Genomic DNA, 17,352 nt, shown 5'->3' with positions numbered 1-17,352 from the left:
TTCTTGGGAACCAGAAAGTAGTGGGAGTAACAACCCCGTCCTACTTCTGGCCCAGGAACATGCTCGATGGCCCCCTTGGCCAAGAGGGCCATAACTTCCTCCTGCAGAAGTTGCAAGTGATCCCCCAACAAGCGGTGGTACTGTGGTGGCATGGCTGGAGGGGTCGCCTCGAAGGGGAGGGAGTAGCCCCTTCGGATGATTTGCAGCACCCACCTGTCCGACGTGTTGGTATGCCAGTGGAGCAGGTGATGGCGAACTCTCCCTTCCACTGGTGTGGAATGGGCCTGAAAGCTCGGACTAGGAAGGCTTTGAGACAGATGCTGCGGGAGCAGATGTGGACTGACTGGCTCTCTGTCCCCCTGCTCCACCATGGCGGAATCCACGTCCGCGACCCCATTGAGGCTGGTTCTGAGGCCTGTGGCTGGACGGACGTGCGGGGGCGCCCCTCCGTTGGCCACGAAAGGGGCGAAAAGCGGAAGTTTGCGGGCACGGACCGAGAGGCCCAAGGACATGGCCGTAGCCCTGGAGTCCTTAAAGTGCTCCAGCGCACTATCCGCTTTGTTGCCAAAAAGGCGATGGCCATCGAAGGGCATGTCCATGAGGGTGCTCTGGACATCCCCTGAAAAGTTCGTGGACCTCAGCCAGGCGTGATGACGAATCGCCACAGTCGTTGCAATCGCTCTACCCAGTGAGTCCGTGGTGTCAAGTCCACATAGAATGCAGTAGCGTGCTGCATCCCGCCCCTCAGCAAGAGCCTGGGCGAGCCGTGTCCTGGCCTCCTTTGGACACTGGGGCAGCACGTCCACCACCGTATCCCACAAGGAGTGGGTGTAACGGTCCAAAAGGCACGCGGTATTAATGGACCGCAACCCCAAAGTGAGGGAGGAAAACAGTTTCTTACCAAACTGCTCCAACCTTTTGGATTCCCGATCCGGAGGAGCGGATGGGAAGGCAGTCTGGGACGTAGAGGCCTGGATAACCAGACTCTCAGGGGTGGGGTGTACCAACAGAAAGCTGGGGTCGCCCAGAGACAGGGCGGTGGCACCGGGCCACGTTCCGATCAACAGGAGAGACAGTGGAGGGCTTCGACCAGGTGCCCATCAGAACGTCAGTGAGGGCCTCATTGAACTGCAGTAGAGGCTCCGAAGAGCTTACTGGCGGTTGAAGCACCTCAGTGAGGAGGTTAGTCCTCACGGCCGCTGCAGGGAGCTCCAGGTGTAGGGCCTCGGCAGCCCTGCGCAGCGCCACATAATAAGTTGCACCCTCCTCCATAGCCACGGAAGGAGGAGAGATGAAGCCAGTGTTAGGCGAAGTGTCGAGACCACTGGCATCCCCCAGCTCGTCTGCTCAGTCCTGACTTAACTGGCACTGTTGTGCCAGAGGGTCCTCAGACCCCTCCCAGTTCTCCCCTTCATCCGTCTCCTGGTAAACAGGCAGAAAGGACGGAGCCAGGTTGTAGATGAAATGCTCATACATCGGCACCGGAGATGGCGCCGGGAGGCGCCGTTCCGACGCTGGACCCGGACCGGGGCTGAAACTAGGGACGGCTTCGTCCGAAGATGGTGCCGTGGGCGGCAACATAGGGGTCGGCGCCGGCGGAGGGGTCGTAATATCAACCGGTGTCGACCGGGATCCAGGCCTGGATCCCACGGAGACCTGCTGGCTCGCTAGACCCCCCAGTCGGGCCTGTGGGGCCCGGAGGCGCGCCGGCAGGCCTCGACGGCGGAACGAGATTCCTCATGGCCACGAGGAAGTCCCGAATCTCGCCCTGAGTCGCAAGAGAGCCAGGGACCCGAGGGTATGGGGCCGGACGGGACTCCTGCGGCTCCAACGGAGCCGCACGTGTGGTGCCACCCGAACCATCAGCCGAGTCGCGTGACCGGCAAGGGGAGTCAGAAGAGCGATGTCGCTTCTTCGACTTCTTCTTACTGTGCCTCGACTTACCTGAATGCGAGGACTTCGCGCCCGACGAGCGGTGATGACTCCGGTTCCGCGACCAGTCCCTCGACCTCCTCATCGACCGGGACCTCGAGCGGCGCAGAGCCGACTGCCAGATCTCGAGGAGCTTGCGGGACCGCTCCCGCCTAGCCTTCGAGGTCAAGGCCCGGCAGTCGGGGCACGACTTTTCATCATGGTCGGGCCCAAGGCAGTAGAGACACAGATGGTGGGGGTAGGTAACCGACATCAGTCGGTGACAGGCGTCACACGGCTTGAACCCGGGCATCCCTACTGGCACCAGGAGTCGAAGTTGACTAGAAAAGGGAGACAAAAATGTCCAAAAAGTTAGTCAAAAAGTGACTAAGGGTATGCTCTTCCCGGATCTGCGCTTACTGGTGCGGAAAAAAGAAGAACTGACGTCAGCGCGCGAAGGCGGCGTCTAAGTACTCCAACGACGTCACCCCGGCGATCACGACGCCGACGACGGACGAGGAGTCGCAGACGACGCCTACCAACGTGCAAGGGTACTGCTGACGAAAAATATTTTCGGATCCAGCCTGACGCCTGGGGATATTCTAAGGTAAGGAATCTAACTAACGTGTTTCTTTCAGATAAATAGATTTTATCACATTATCACTACTGTACGAATACAAGGGTGGACAACGGGGAGACGGGTGGGTCAGTGAGGAATCCACAGGCAGATACTGTATCCACCAGAAAAGGCGTTACCGAAGGTAAGTAACTTGTTCTTCTGATGGATACATCTGCCAGTGGATTCCTCACCTTGTGAATAGAATCCCACAGCAGTCCCCACTCCTGGAGGAGGGTGTCCACCCTTCTAAACCAAAAAGTCCTGAAGGACGGAACGTGCAAAGTGTCTGTCCCTCCTCACCTCGGAATCTAAGCAGTAATGCTTCGCGAAAGTGTGGAGGGAGGCCCAAGTTGCCGCTCTACAACTGTCCTCCACAGGAACACCTCTAGATAAGGCAGATGTAGAAGACTTTGCCCTGGTAGAGTGAGCCCTTATACCCTCTGGAGGTTCATTACCAGCCAAAGACTAACAGATCTTGATGTCCAAGATAATCCATCTGGAAAGGGTGTGCTTGTGCACTGCTCTGCCTTTTCTGCAGCCAATGAAGCCCACGAGGAGCTGGTCATCCACTCGAAACTCACTGCCCTTTTAGGGTCAAAGCGGTGAAGCCGCTCCTCCTCCTTGGAAGGGTGAGGGGGAGGATAGAAGGTAGGAAGGGTAATGGACTGCCCCAGATGGAAAGGAGTTACCACCTTAGGCAGAAAAGCATCCCTGGTCCTGAGTACCATTCTTTCAGCAGGAATGGTCAAGAACGGGGGTTTCGAACTCAGAGCTTGAAGCTCACTTACCCTCCTTGCCGAGGTAATGGCAATGAGAAAAACTGTTTTAAAAGACAATAGCCTTAAGGGACACTTGTGCAAGTGTTCAAAGGGAGAACCCATCTAGTAAGTTAAGACAAGATTTAAGTCCCATTGAGGCACAATAAATGGAGTGGGTGGAAATTTGTTGGTAAGGCCCTTAATGAACCGTAACACAATAGGTGATTTAAACAAGGACGGCTGATCTGGCAAGCAAAGGAATGCCGACAAAGCCGATAAATAACCCTTCACAGTAGCTACAGCAAAACCTTGCTGAGCTAGAGAGAGAGCAAACTGAAGGATGTTGGATAAACGAGCCTTCAAAGGGTCAATAGACTTCTCCCCACACCAACGGACACATTTGGACCACCTATAGAAATAGATAGACTTGGTGCAGTGACGCCGGGCAGACAAAATCACGTCCACCACGTCAGGCGGGAGATAAAAAGAATTCAGGTTGCCCCGTTCAATCTCCAGGCATGAAGGTGTAAGCTCTGGAGGTGGGGGTGTAGAACCTGCCCCTGTGACTGCAAGAGGAGGTCTGCCCTGAGAGGGAGACGGAGCGGAGGGCACGAGGAGAGGTGGAGAAGATCTGTATACCACACCCTTCTTGGCCAATCCGGGGCGATCAATATGACTTGGGCACGGTCTTGGCGAATATTCATCAGAACCCGAGGAGTCAAGGGTATGGGAGGAAACACGTAAAGGAGATGTGAGTCCCATCTCAACTGAAACGCGTCCCCCAAAGCTCCCTGCATCGGATACTGGAGACAGCAGAATGACGGGCAGTGAGCATTCTCATGAGTGACAAACAGGTCCACCCAAAGAGTTCCCCACGTCCGAAAGACATGACGAACCACCCCCGGATGGAGCCTCCACTCGTGGTCGGCAGAGAACTGCCGACTGAGACTGTCTGCACGCACGTTCGGAACTCCGGCCAGATGATTTGCCATCAGACAAATCTGATGATCCTGAACACAGGACCAGAGACGCAGAGCTTCTCTGCAGAGACAATGCGACCCCACTCCTCCCTGCTTGTTGACATACCACATCGCGGTAGTGTTTTCCGTCAGGACTTGAACTGACTGACCGTGAAGGGAAGGGAGGAAGGCCTTGAGTGCCAAACGTATCTCCCACAACTCGAAAAGGTTGATGTGAAGCAACCTTTCCTCTGTAGACCAAAGACCCTTGATCTCCAGATCCCCAGATGCGCACCCGACCCTAAAGTGGATTCATCCGTTATCACTGTGGCCACCGATGGAGGTAAATGTAAGGGCTTTCCTTGAGACAGATTGCCCTCCACGCTCCACCAAGACAGATCCGCAGCAGCTTCTCTAGAGAGCCTCACAGATTCCCTGAGATCTCTGTTGTGCTGATACCACTGGCTGCGGAGGCACCACTGGAGCAGCCTCATGTGCCAGCATGCATGGTTGACCAACAGAATGCAGGAAGCAAACAGACCGAGCAGGCAAAGGACCTTCAGGACTGGAACGACCTCTCCATTGTAAAACAAGAGAATCATTTCCTGTATGTCGAGAATCCTTTGTGGAGCTGGGAATGCTCAACACACAGTAGTGTCCAGTACCGCCCCTATGAACAGGTTGCGCTGAGAGGGCACCAAGTGAGATTTGGGCACGTTTATCGAGAAACCCAATTTGTACAACAGCTGAGTTGTAACCTGCAGATGATGCAGCACCTTCTCTGGCGACTCTGCATTGATCAGCCAGTCGTCCAGATAGGGGAAAACTGGAATCCCCGAGCTTCTGAGATGGGCTGCCACCACTGCCATCACCTTGGTGAAGACTCGAGGTGCAGTAGTAAGACCAAATGGGAGAACCGCAAACTGATAATGTTGCGACCCTACTGTAAAACGGAGATACTTCCTGTGCGACTCCAGGATCGGAATATGAAAATACGCATCCTGCAAGTCGATCGACACCATCCAGTCCTCCTGTTGCAGCGCTTGAAGAACCTGCGCAAGGGTGAGCATCTTGAACGTCTCCTGCTTCAGAAAAAGGTTCAAGATCCTGAGATACAGGATCGGACATAGCCTGCCATCCTTCTTGGGTATCAGGAAATACCAGGAGTAACATCCCTGATCACTTTCCCGCTCTGGAACCACCTCTATCGCACCTTTTTTCAGTAATGTTAGGACTTCCTCCTGCAGGAGAAGAAGGTGGTCCTCCGAGCAAGCACCTTGGCAAGGAGGGTAATTTGGAGGGAATTCCCGAAAGGGAAGAGCATACCCATTTTCCACAAGATTAGGAACCCAAAGGCCTGTAGTGACCGATTCCTAATCTTGCAGAAAATGGGTAAGCGAACCCCCCACAGGACCAACATGATCCAGAATGGTGGATCTACGGCTGCTTTGCTGTGGCAAGAGGGAGGGAGGTAGAGGAGGAGGAAGAGGAGGGCTGACGACCTCGTGGACGACCTCTGTTCTTGCCCCTGTAGGTCTTATACAGGGTATTTTGCTGCTGCTGAGGCTGCCTGTAGGTACGAAAGGACGACCTCCCAAAACCTCTGTACCTTCTGTAAGAGGAACCTCTAGGCTGCGCCTGCAGGCCCAGAGACTTAGCTGTGGCTTTGCTGTCCTTGAAACTTTCCAAGGCTGCATCTGCTTTCTTTACAAACAGTCCAGAACCATCAAAGGGTAGGTCTAGAAGTGTTGCCTGCACATCTGGAGAGAACTCCGACGACTTAAGCCAAGCACTTCTTCTTGTGGCAACCGAGGAGCCCATGATCCTGGCAACAGAGTCTGCAGTGTCCAAACCACTCTGAATAACTTGACGTGCAGCTGCTTGAGTGTCCGACAAGACCTCATTAAAATTCTGCCTGTTCTCCTCAGACAATTTAGGAGCTAGCTGTTTTGCAGAGTCCATTAGGGCGTGGATGTAACAGCCCAAAAGACAGGTGGCATTTGTGGACTTCAAGGCCATACTTGCCGAGGAGAACACCTTCTTGGCTGAATGGTCAAGCTTTTTTGACTCTCTATCACCAGGAACTTGAGGAAATGCTCCAGAAGACTTCTTCGAACAGGCAGCTTGAACCACCAGGCTTTCAGGAGAAGGATGGGATGTTAGGAAGTCCGAATCTCCTGGAGCCGCCCTGTACCTCCTAGCAACAGATTTTGACACTGCTGGAGCCGAAAAGAGCTTACGCCAAACCTCCATAACTGGCTCAGTGATGGCATCATTGAAAGGAAGCAAAGGTTCTACTACAGTGGAGGGAGAATGAAGAACCTCCGTCAAGATATTGGACTTAAATTCAGCCGTTGGGAGCTGCAAGTCTAAGAGCTCCGCTGCCTTCCTTATAACTGTGTGGTAAGAAACCACATCCTTAGAGGGAGCATCTGAAGGAGGAGAAAGCTCCCATTCTGGGTACATATCAAGGCCATTTGCCTCCCTTAAGTCTTCAAATAAGACATCTGACTCTTGAAGTTCACCTTCCTCCATTTCTTCTGCCCGATACCTCTGCTCTTCCAAAATCCTCTGCGCCTCCCGCCTGGATCTTATCCTCGGAACCGGCGTCGACAGCGCCACACACGACTCCGATGGAGCCGGTGCCGGTGTCGAACATGGATCCGGAGGCACAGCCTGAGCCGAACGAGAACGAGCTGACGGAGCTGGAGATGAAGGGAACGGCGTCGACGTCCTCGGTGCCAGGAAATGCCAGGACGGCGCCGCTGGAAGGAATGACATAAAGGGAGCCTGAGCATAGGCCTGAGGAACCCCCAAATTAAAGGCCATTGGACCCATGGGACCCGAAGGTGCTCCAGAGGGGTACATTGCTCTTGTAAAGACACCATACATGGCATTCAAGTAATGCGATGGGTCTTGACCCGGGCCAGGGAAAGGTGGGTAAGGGCCCAATAAAGGCTTAGGCTGAGGCATTACCGGACTCGAGCCAATCGGTGCTGATGGTGGAGCCAATGGAGTCGACGACTCATCAGGTACCGGAGCCTCTTCCAACGGAGTCGGAGAATGCGTCGGCTTCGGAGATGGAGCCGGAGCTGGAGAACGCTCCGAAGAAGCTGCAGGCAAAGCCGGACTAACAGGTGAAGCCGGATTCGAAACCGAAGGAGAAGGAGAAACATAGTTCTTACGATGCCGAGGAACTGGAGAAGTCGATTTCGGAGCCGTCTCCTTATATGAACGACGTTGAGAGCCGTGCCTCTTCTTCTTATGCTTCTTTGATTTTGAAGCAGGAACCGACGTCGACTTCGAACCCGACCTGGACCTGGACCTGGACCTCGATCACCTTCGACCTCTCTTCTCCTTCCTCATCTTCACCATGAACAGTTTGGCCTCTCTCTCCTTTAAAGCATTCGGGTTAATCTTACGGCTGCAAGAGCACCCCTCGACGTCATGATCCAACGACAGGCACCAGACACAATCTTTGTGAGGATCCGTGATGGACATATGTCCTCCGCACTCTCTACAGGGCTTGAACCCTGAATTCCTCGACGACATCTTCAGGAAAGAAACAAGAGAAGACCAGAAACACAATCCAGAAATACAAAGTAACTAGACAAGCTACGGAGAGTCCCAGAAAACGTTAGCGTCGACGGCGTGGAAAAAGGGAACTGACGTCATCACGCCGACAAGGCTCTCTTATGGCTCCAGTGACATCAGCGGAGCCGGGTGCGGAGCCATGCTATTGTGACGTCGTCCTCGTCGGCGTGGAGAGCTACGAAAAATTTCCGAATGTTGCTGGCGCAGGGGATATTCACAAGGTGAGGAATCCACTGGCAGATGTATCCATCAGAATCGTTATGTTGCCGGGCAAAGTGCTCACAAACACTTTGTGCCAAAACCGATCCTCAAAACTGCACCAAACCTAAAGGTGGTCCTCAAACCGCACCAAATCCAAGCCAAAATGGTACCATATTCACAAAGTATCCAAGCAAACTCACCTGGTGCACATAGGGCAAACACATTTTTTCTCCACTGCCGACTCTTCGGACCGAATGGTCAGATCCAAGGGTTTTGTCGTTCAGGACCCAGTCTGGATGATTTGTGTGTGAGGCACCGACCGGTCAGACAGACAGGGCAGCTGCGAGTTCAGGACTCTCTCATGCAGGGATGTCTGGTCTGTTCGTCCAACCCGACGTGGCCCGACCTCTTCACCCGTCCGCGGGCAAGGATGGGTCACCCGATAGAGTCTCTGTTTGGGCACCAACTAAAGGAAGTGACACGATTAGGGCCACCTGGGTCACTTGCGACCAACTCTCAGCCTTCCATACAAATGAAGAGTCAGTCAAACAGTAGAGAATACAAACCAAGTATATTTTATCCAAGTGCACTTGAGTGGAGTCCAGTCTGACCAGCCTCCTGAGATTGCTGCAAAGGGACTGACTTTAGCAAGCATGGTGATACATTATGTACAGTTTCAGAATCCACAGAGACACGCCCTGACTGGAAATCTCAGCGCCAAGGTCACTCTGCCTGCTCCCGCCACTCTAAGGGTGGGAACAGGCCTATCTAATGGGAAAGGTATGTACAGACAAGGACAATGTATTCATTAGTACAGTGAAGCTCAACCTTGGAGAATTAAAAACTATCGCAGCAGCTTTCAGCTGGGCATAGAGAGTTAGACAGAAGTTTGTTTCAAACATTGCTGAAAATGGCAGCTGAATATAAAATGGTGCAGCAAATGCTAACTTAAGACATACAATGCATGAATATCTCAGCTAAAGAACAAGTTACTTACCTTCGGTAACGATATATCTGTAATAAACATTAGTTAGTTAGATTCCTCACCTCAGAATATCCCCAGGCGTCAGGCTGGATCCGGAAAGATTTTCGTCAGCAATACCCTTGCGCGTCGCTAGGCGTCGTCTGCGGCTCCGCATCCGTCATCGGCATCGTGCGCCGGTATGACGTCGTCGGAGTACTTAGACGCCGCCCTTGCACGCTGACGTCAGTTCTTGTACATAGCTTTCCGCGCCAGGAACGCAGAGCCATGCAAGAGACCGACACTGGTGCCAAAAAATTCTAGGGCCCTGATATCGGTTCGCAGAATGGGGAGGATGGGTGGGTCAGTGAGGAATCTAACTAACTAATGTTTCTTACAGATATATCGTTACCGAAGGTAAGTAACTTGTTCATCTGAAAGAAACACGTTAGTTAGATTCCTCACCTTAGAATAGATACCGCAGCAATACCAACCCCGGTGGTGGGTCTGCAAACCAAGATCACACCTGGAGAACAGAATGGCCAAAGAAGCCATCTCTCCGGACTTGGCTGTCCAGGCAATAATGTTTGGCAAACGTGTGCAGCGAAGCCCATGTTGCTGCCTGACAAATGTCCTACAAGGGGACTCCCCGGCCCAGGGCAGTCGTCGCCGCTGTGGCCCGAGTGGAATGGGCCCTCAGCCGTACAGGATGTTCCTTTTTAGCTAAGGAGTAACAGGTCTTGATTCACAAAACAACGCACCGAGAGATGGTACGCTTGTGCTCCGCCCACCCCTTCTTAGCGCCCACGTAGCCAACAAAGAGTTGGTCATCCACCCGGAACTGCTTGGTGCGGTCCAAATAAAAGGATAGCACCCGTTTTGGGTCCAGACGGTGGAGCCTCTCTTCCTCTTTCGAGGGATGCGGAGGCGGAAAGAAGATGGGCAACGTAACAAACTGCCCGATGTGAAAGGTGTAGGAGAGTAGGGTCTGCTTTCTATGTTCACCCCCACTTTTTGCTTTTGCTTCACTGATTTTCGACTTAGATGTGGCTGTGGGCCTGCCAATCAGACCCACAGCCCAGCTGTTCTCTCTCTAAATTTATACTATGTACTTTAGGTGCATAACCCAATTGGTTAGGATCACCTTATTGGCCCCTGCATAGTGTACCTTAGGTACCCAGGGCATAGGTGTACCCTAGACCTACCAGGGGCTGCAGCATGTATTGTGCCACCCCTGGCCTGGCCTTCAATTATGACACAACTGGCTGATCACTCAGCTGGGGCAAGGTTGTGTAATCACTCCTTGCTTAGGTGTAGTATTCCTATACCTACCTTATATATAGACACATGTGTACCTATCAGCCACTCCTATGGCAGTCCTTAACAATCCTGGAGGCAGAGTGCTTGGTAACATGTGAGATGGTGCTCCAGCATGAGCTGAGCCTGTCTGCAGCTTTCGGAACCATGTCCTTATAGCTGTTCTATGATATAGCCTACCATATTCTCTTAAAGTACCTTATAATCTTAAACGGTTATGGTAACTATGGTTTGGCTTTATCAAAACATGTCATGTAAGGTGTCTAACACTTTGGAATAATACCCCCATACCATTTCTGGCAATGAGGATATTATTCCTCCCTTCTAGAGGGAGAAGACATGTTGAAACCTACTTACCCGGTTAAAGTTAACCAGAGCCCCAGCATCACAAAATGGATGCTGCTGCCACAGACACAAGTCTGACCTCCTGCTGCTGGGAGTCCTTCCAGCGAGGGAGGCTTGGACAATAGGTTTCCTGCCATGGGAGGTGCGAGCACCATCCCAGACAGGACTTAGTGTATTGGGGCAGGGAGGGATGAAAGAAACTAGACACTGCCTGGGGCACACAAGGTGTCCCATGCATAGTCCAGTTCAAACCGGCGCTGGGGCACTCCAGCCCCAGCTCTGGCGCGAAACTGGACAAAGGAAATGGGGTGTAACCTCTCCCCTTCCTGGTCCCACCCATAGGAGGGACCTTGCAGGTAGCCCAGCCCACTAGCCCAGTATATCAGTAGGTAGCTGAGCCCTGCAGAAATTAGATTAACCTGAATCTGCAACTTGAACAGAAACTCTGGACCTTCGACATTCAACCTCAGGAAGAAGACTGAATTAATCTCCCTTGTGGCCAAGGAGTGACCACCCTGGGCAACCAGGCACCATCCAGCGACCGCTGCTTGCTTTGCGACTGATCCCTCGAGGGACGACTGCAGAGACTGACCAGCACCGAGACTTCCAGACACCTCTGACCCAGATCCACATCTGCAGCGAAGCTGAGACCCGTGGAGGCGACGAGGGACGTGGGACCGACGACGTGGGAAAAGTGGTCGTGCTAGTCTAGTACCTGACTAGCGTGACTTCTGAGGCTTCCTCGAGGCTGTGCTTGGGGAATTGAGAAGCCCCCATCCCGAGCACCATCCGCAAAGAAGATCAGCTCCCCAGACTTCACGTGTTCTGCGTGGGGCCCTTCTGCACCTGAGTTGCTCGACGTGTTGTCCGGTTGCTGGCCCGTCGGCTAGTGACCTCTGCGACAACGAACCTGTGATTTCATCTTGCTGGTCCGGCTCCTCCAGACTGGCACTCGCTCCTCTGTTAAAGAGAAGCACCCCAGACCTTCCTGGTCTGCACCAGAAGCAAGTTCTCCATCCTGCGTGGGTTCCGCTTGTCAAGGCTTGTTGCGTCCTAACTCGACATCGACAGCAAGAGCCTTCGTGGGACAGCTCGCCTCCTGGTCCTGGTCGTCCTCGACGTCTCCTGGTACCCGTGGCTGCTGCGACAAGCTTCACCTCTTCACCTGTGTCTGCACGACATCGCCTGGTTCCTTCCTGGTTCCTTCCCGGCTCCTGGCTGGTGACCTAGACTCTGTCCCTTCTGCTTGCAGGTATCCTTCCTTCTTGATTCCATCCTTGGGATCCACCGGACACTCTTCACTGACTGCCTGTCAGCGACTTTCCTTCAGGCATCCATATGAATCAATGACGAGACCCGACGCAAGTTCACACCTATGCACCCGCAGCCCGTGGGCTAGGTAACTTGAGTACTCCGGTGCTCACAAGGGTATTGACTATCCTAGGGTCTAGTTTTCAAGTCTCGACTTCCTAGCTATTCCAAAAGTGTCCTAAAACTGTTAAATTCTAATAACTACTATTTCTATAGACTTTTACGCATTACGCGTGAGTGTTTCCACTCTGCACCTGAATCCCGTGGGCCTCCCACTTCCTAACCTTTGGTAGTATAGTGTAGCCCCAGCGATTCCCTAGGCCTAGGCCTATCCTGTGTTCGTGACAGTGGTTCTTATACCACTTACTTAGTATATGGTTTGCGTGGCCCCTAGGGCCTAACTGTATTACTTTCCTGAATGACTTAATGTATGCTTAAATAAGACTGTGTTGTACTTACCTCGAATCTCATAAAGAGTGCTGAGGGTTTGACTAGAATAAATACATTCTGTTTTTATATATATCTGTTGTGGTGTCCTTTCATTGGGTATTCAAGGGATTACATATGGTGTAACAGGTGGCTTCACATGCCATACAGAGTTTAGCCTAAGACTGCTCTTGTTCATACTACCACTAGGATAGCTGGTCTATAAGGTTGACTTTACAACCAATCACCATAAGGGTTGTTTGGACTGATACAAGGTGTACACTAGAATTAGTGACATCATATATCAGGCGAACTTCTCACATTGGTGAGCAGCGGTTGGGATCTGAGCTTGCTGTTGTAATACCATTGTAATCTTGAGATACTAAATTGAAAGATCACACAGATATTGTTAGGTACATATAACATAGATTATAAATACTTAAGTCCTACTGGACTCAGTTGTTGTAGGTTGAAGGGCCTAGCACACCCTGACTACAACTACTAGAGAGGTTTAGTAGATACAACTAGTGTAGGTAGGTGCACACACCACACCCTCACTAGATCATGTCTCTGAGAGGAGATCAAGTTGATTCTCTCTCAGGAGGGGTAGATCCCCTCTAGATATGATACCCTAACTTTTCAGGAGATGAGACAATTGTGTACCTCCAGAAAGTTAAAACAGGGTTCAAACCCTACCCTCATTCAGCTAGTGGAGATCCTATAGGAGTATGATGCTCAGAGGGCCTCCCAGGTTAGTACCCTAGGTACAGGTGAGGGTATACCCACTACAGATGAGTCAGATGGGACTTCAGAAGATGAGGTAGACAGCCAGGTTCAAGTTGGGAGACTTAGCCAGGCTAACTTAAGCCTACATGGGAGTCTGACTGGGGTCCCCCCATTCAGACCCTCAAGTGGACTTAACCAGAGAAGCAGGAGAGGAAGATCCCCTTCAAGGGAATCCATCCACTCCCATGTCTCTAATAGCTCCAATGCCTCTTCTCACAGAGGAATGACTTCTCCACAGAGGAGAGAGCATCAGGCCAGAATGAGGGAAGCCAATGTGAGGATTGAGAGGGAAGAACTTGCCCATGCCAAAGAGAAGCTTGCTCTGGCCAGAGAGCAGAAGTTAAGTGGGTTAGATCCCACTGGTGGCAGCAATATCCCTAAGGATAGAGACAGGACCTATGACAATAGAAACCTGAGCAAGATTGTCCCTCCCTACAAGTGTGGTGATGACATCCACAAATGGATAACTGCTTTGGAGAGAGCCTGCAAAGTACAGCAGGTACCCCAAAGTCAGTGGGCAGCTATCTTGTGGCTCTCCTTCTCTGTGGAGAAGTGTGGCTCACTGGTTAGAGGCGGCAGATCCGTAAGCAGAGAATCGGCCAGGGACCAGGGTTCAATTCCCGACGCGGCAGGGTCATGGACCAGGGTCAAAACGGACTCGATAATTCTCGCCTCGGTACCTACTCTAACCAGGAACACACTCGGCAACTCTGGGCATTAGCTTGCCTCATCTCCACAACGGCCCCCCACATTCGCTGGGGATGCCTGGTTTCACCTTGGAGATACCCTGGAGGGACCATCTCACAGGGATAGCCAGGATGGGTTCCCCAGCGGTCTACAGCGCCAGGACGCCTCAGGGCAGCAGTGCGCTTTACAAGACATTTACATTTACATTTACATTTACAGAAAGGTGGAGACAAGCTCCTCACAGTTAGTGATGAGGATGCTGACAATTACACTGTCCTGAAGAGTGCTCTGATTGATGGGTTTGGCCTAACCACTGAACAATACAGGTTGTTGTTCAGGGATACCCAGAAGACACAGACTCAGAACTGGACTGACTTTGTAGATTGTGCCACTAAGGCTTTGGAAGGCTGGTTATTGGGTAGGAAGGTTAAGGACTATACAGGATTGTATAATTTGATTATGAGAGAACAAATCCTTAATAACTGTCAAAACCAGCTGCTGCATCAACACTTGATTGACTCTGACCTAAATTCTCCCCAGGAATTGGGAAAGAAGGCAGATAGGTGGGTCAGGACTAGAGTTAAGCAGAAAAACCAGAATGAGGGCGGTGATCAGAAAAAGGCCTACCAGAAGGGTAATGATCAGAAACAAAAAGACCAGAAGTCTTCACCAGGCCCCCAAAAGGCTCAGGGGGAGGGTGGTTCCAAAAAGGATAGAAGAAAGATGGCCAAAAGAAACCATGGTGCAACTATTGTAAGTTAAACTCACATTGGTTTAGTGAGTGCACCAAAAAGGATAAGCCCCCAGCCACCATTGCCCCTAAGGCAACTGTACCCCCTAGTCCAGCTGTAAGTGGTGGTTCCCAGGAAAAGGGTGTAGTAGGGTTAACCCTGGGAACTGAGGAGGATTCTGGCCTAGTCAGGATACCTACTCAGGCTGTTCTGATCTGTGATGGGGACATAGCTTTGTCCTCTACTGTGGGTCCCAGTAACCTGGGCAAGTACAGACAGACTCCTTTTATCAACCATAGAATGGCTCAGGCCTACAGGGACACTGGGGCTAGTGTCACAATGGTGACACCTGCCTTTGTGGACCCTGGACAGATCATGCTAGGTGAGAATTACCTAGTGACCAACGCTAGCAATGCCACTACTTCCCATAGTGTGGCAATTGTTAACTTCTCCTGGGGAGGGGTAACTGGCCTCAAGAAAGTTGTGGTAAGTTCAGACCTTCCTGTAGAGTGTCTGTTGGGAAATGACCTTGAATCTTCAGTTTGGTCTGAACTGGAGTATAGGACCCATGCAGAAATGCTGGGGATAGATGCACATGTCCTTGCTGTGACCAGGTCACAGGCCAAAAAGTGTAACACTGAACAAGTGCTGGATCCTGGGACAATGGACCAGACACAACCCAAGAGAAAGAGCAGTAGGGTAAAGGCTGTGCCTTCCCCCCTGCCTCAGGTGGTGGATCAGCCCTCACAGGAGGATGATTCTGAGCGCCTTGAAGGAACTGTCCTAGAAGAACTGGAACCTGATCAGGTTGAGTTTCTTGGGACAGGGGGACCTTCCAGGGCAGATCTGAGGCAGGCACAATTAGACTGTCCTTCTCTTGAACCCCTCAGACAGCAGGCTGCTGCTGAGGCCGCAGGGAATGCTCAAGGTACCCATAGAGTGTATTGGGATGAAGGGCTACTGTACTCAGAGGCTAGAGACCCCAAGCCTGGTGCATCAAGGAGGTTGATCATACCATTGAGTTTCAGAGGCTTCCTTCTTACCTTGGCCCATGATATTCCCCTTGCAGGACACTTAGGCCAGAATAAGACTTGGGACAGACTTGTCCCTCACTTTCACTGGCCTCACATGTCAGAAGATACCAAGGAGTTTTGTCGCTCCTGTGTCACCTGCCAAGCCAGTGGCAAATCAGGTGGCACCACAAAGTCCCCCCTCATATCACTACCTGTGGTGGGGGTTCCCTTTGAGAGAGTGGGGATAGACATTGTAGGACCAATGGACCCCCAAACAGCATCTGGGCACAGATTCATACTGGTGATAGTGGACCATGCCACCAGGTATCCAGAAGCTATACCCCTGAGGACCACAACAGCTCCTGTTGTGGCAAGGGCCCTACTGGGAGTATTCTCCAGAGTGGGCTTTTCAAAGGAGGTTATTTCTGACAGAGGTGCCAACGTCATGTCAGGATATTTGACTGCAATGTGGAAGGAGTGTGTGTGAGAAGTTGGCCTGATATGTAGTGCTCACTATTCTAGTGATCACTGTGTATCATTCCAAACGACCCTTATTGATGATTGGTTGTAAGTCAACCTTATAGACCAGCTATCCTAGTAGCGTGGATACGAGCAGTCTTTAGGCTAAACTCTAGAGGGCGTGTTAAGCCAGCTGTTTACCATCACATATACCCCTTGAACACCAAGTGAAAGGACACCACACAAGTTGTTATGAAAATAAAAGGATATTTATTTATAACAAGACTACCCTGGCTCTTTATGAGTCAGGGAGCTAAGCACACTACAAAACTCTTAGGAAAATACTTCAGTTGCACAATTTACACAAATGCCCGAGGGGCACGAGAAACCATCTACACTAACAGTGAAATGCGAATGGTTAGAGTCTGGAGGTACTGATTCCGGAGTGATCCGATCAGTGGGACTAAACGAAAAAAAGGAACTGGACACTTGTAGAGCGAACCTGCGATGGAGCACCGAGATGCTCGAGTTACCTAGCCCGGAGGCTGCGGCTGCGTGAAGTTCGGCAAGATGTCGGGAGTCCTCGTGTAGTCTCAGGAGCCTGAAAGAAGAAGTTGCTGGCAGACGACCAGTGATGATGTTCAGAGCGATCCAAGCCTGGATCGGTGATGAAGGAAACCTGAAAGCAGAGGGGACTCAGTTCTCAACCGCTAGCCAGCGATCGTGTGGGTACCAGGAGGGTACCGGCTGAAGTCACCTCGACCAGGTGAGTGGGTGACGTCGGACTCGGCTGTTCCTCGGACCAGGAGGCGCGGCGGAGACCAGGATGGAGGGCGAGCTGTCCCACGAAGGTGTCTGCGGTCGATGGTGCTGGGCCCAGGAAGGGGCAGCGGATCTTGGCAGAGGCAACCCAAGCGGGGGAGTCAAGATGGCGTCGGGAGTGGACCAGGTGGGTCCGTGGTACTCCTCTGTTGAAGGGGAGCAAGAGCCAGTCTGGAGCAACCAGACTAGTGATGAAACAATCGTGGTGCGTCGTGAAGAGGGCCACAAGCCGGTCGGCAAGTGGTCGAACAACGCGGTGAACAACAAGGAGCGGAAGGGCCCCCACGCAGATCTCGGGGATGCTGGGGAGGCAGACTTCGATGCTGGAGCTGCTCAGGGTTAGGGCTTCTCAAACCCTAGGTGCACTCACTCGAGGGTCCCTCGGTGGGCGTGCTAGATAAGCGTCGTGCAGGTTCTGAAGATGGCCGGTCCCGCAGGTCTCGTCACACCTA

The 17,352-nt window shown here is 52.1% G+C and overlaps 1 long non-coding RNA gene across 4 annotated transcripts in view; it reads right to left on the bottom strand.

Moving 5' to 3' along the window:
• LOC146805550 (uncharacterized) overlaps window positions 1-17,352 on the bottom strand; it is a 229,738-nt gene that overhangs the window by 65,647 nt on the left and 146,739 nt on the right. For 2 of the 4 annotated variants that reach the window (XR_014967475.1, XR_014967478.1), the window contains exon 6: window positions 8,243-8,508. The exons of the other annotated variants lie outside the window; for them this stretch is intronic. This is a non-coding gene — a long non-coding RNA (uncharacterized LOC146805550). The remainder of the gene's footprint in view (window positions 1-8,242; window positions 8,509-17,352) is intronic. 4 annotated transcript variants of the gene reach the window in all.

The sequence above is a fragment of the Triturus cristatus genome, chromosome 8 (genome assembly GCF_964204655.1).
Source record: "Triturus cristatus chromosome 8, aTriCri1.1, whole genome shotgun sequence".
Taxonomy (NCBI): domain Eukaryota; kingdom Metazoa; phylum Chordata; class Amphibia; order Caudata; family Salamandridae; genus Triturus; species Triturus cristatus.
Note: the sequence above shows the minus strand (reverse complement) of the source record. Positions and strands in the feature narration are given on the sequence as shown.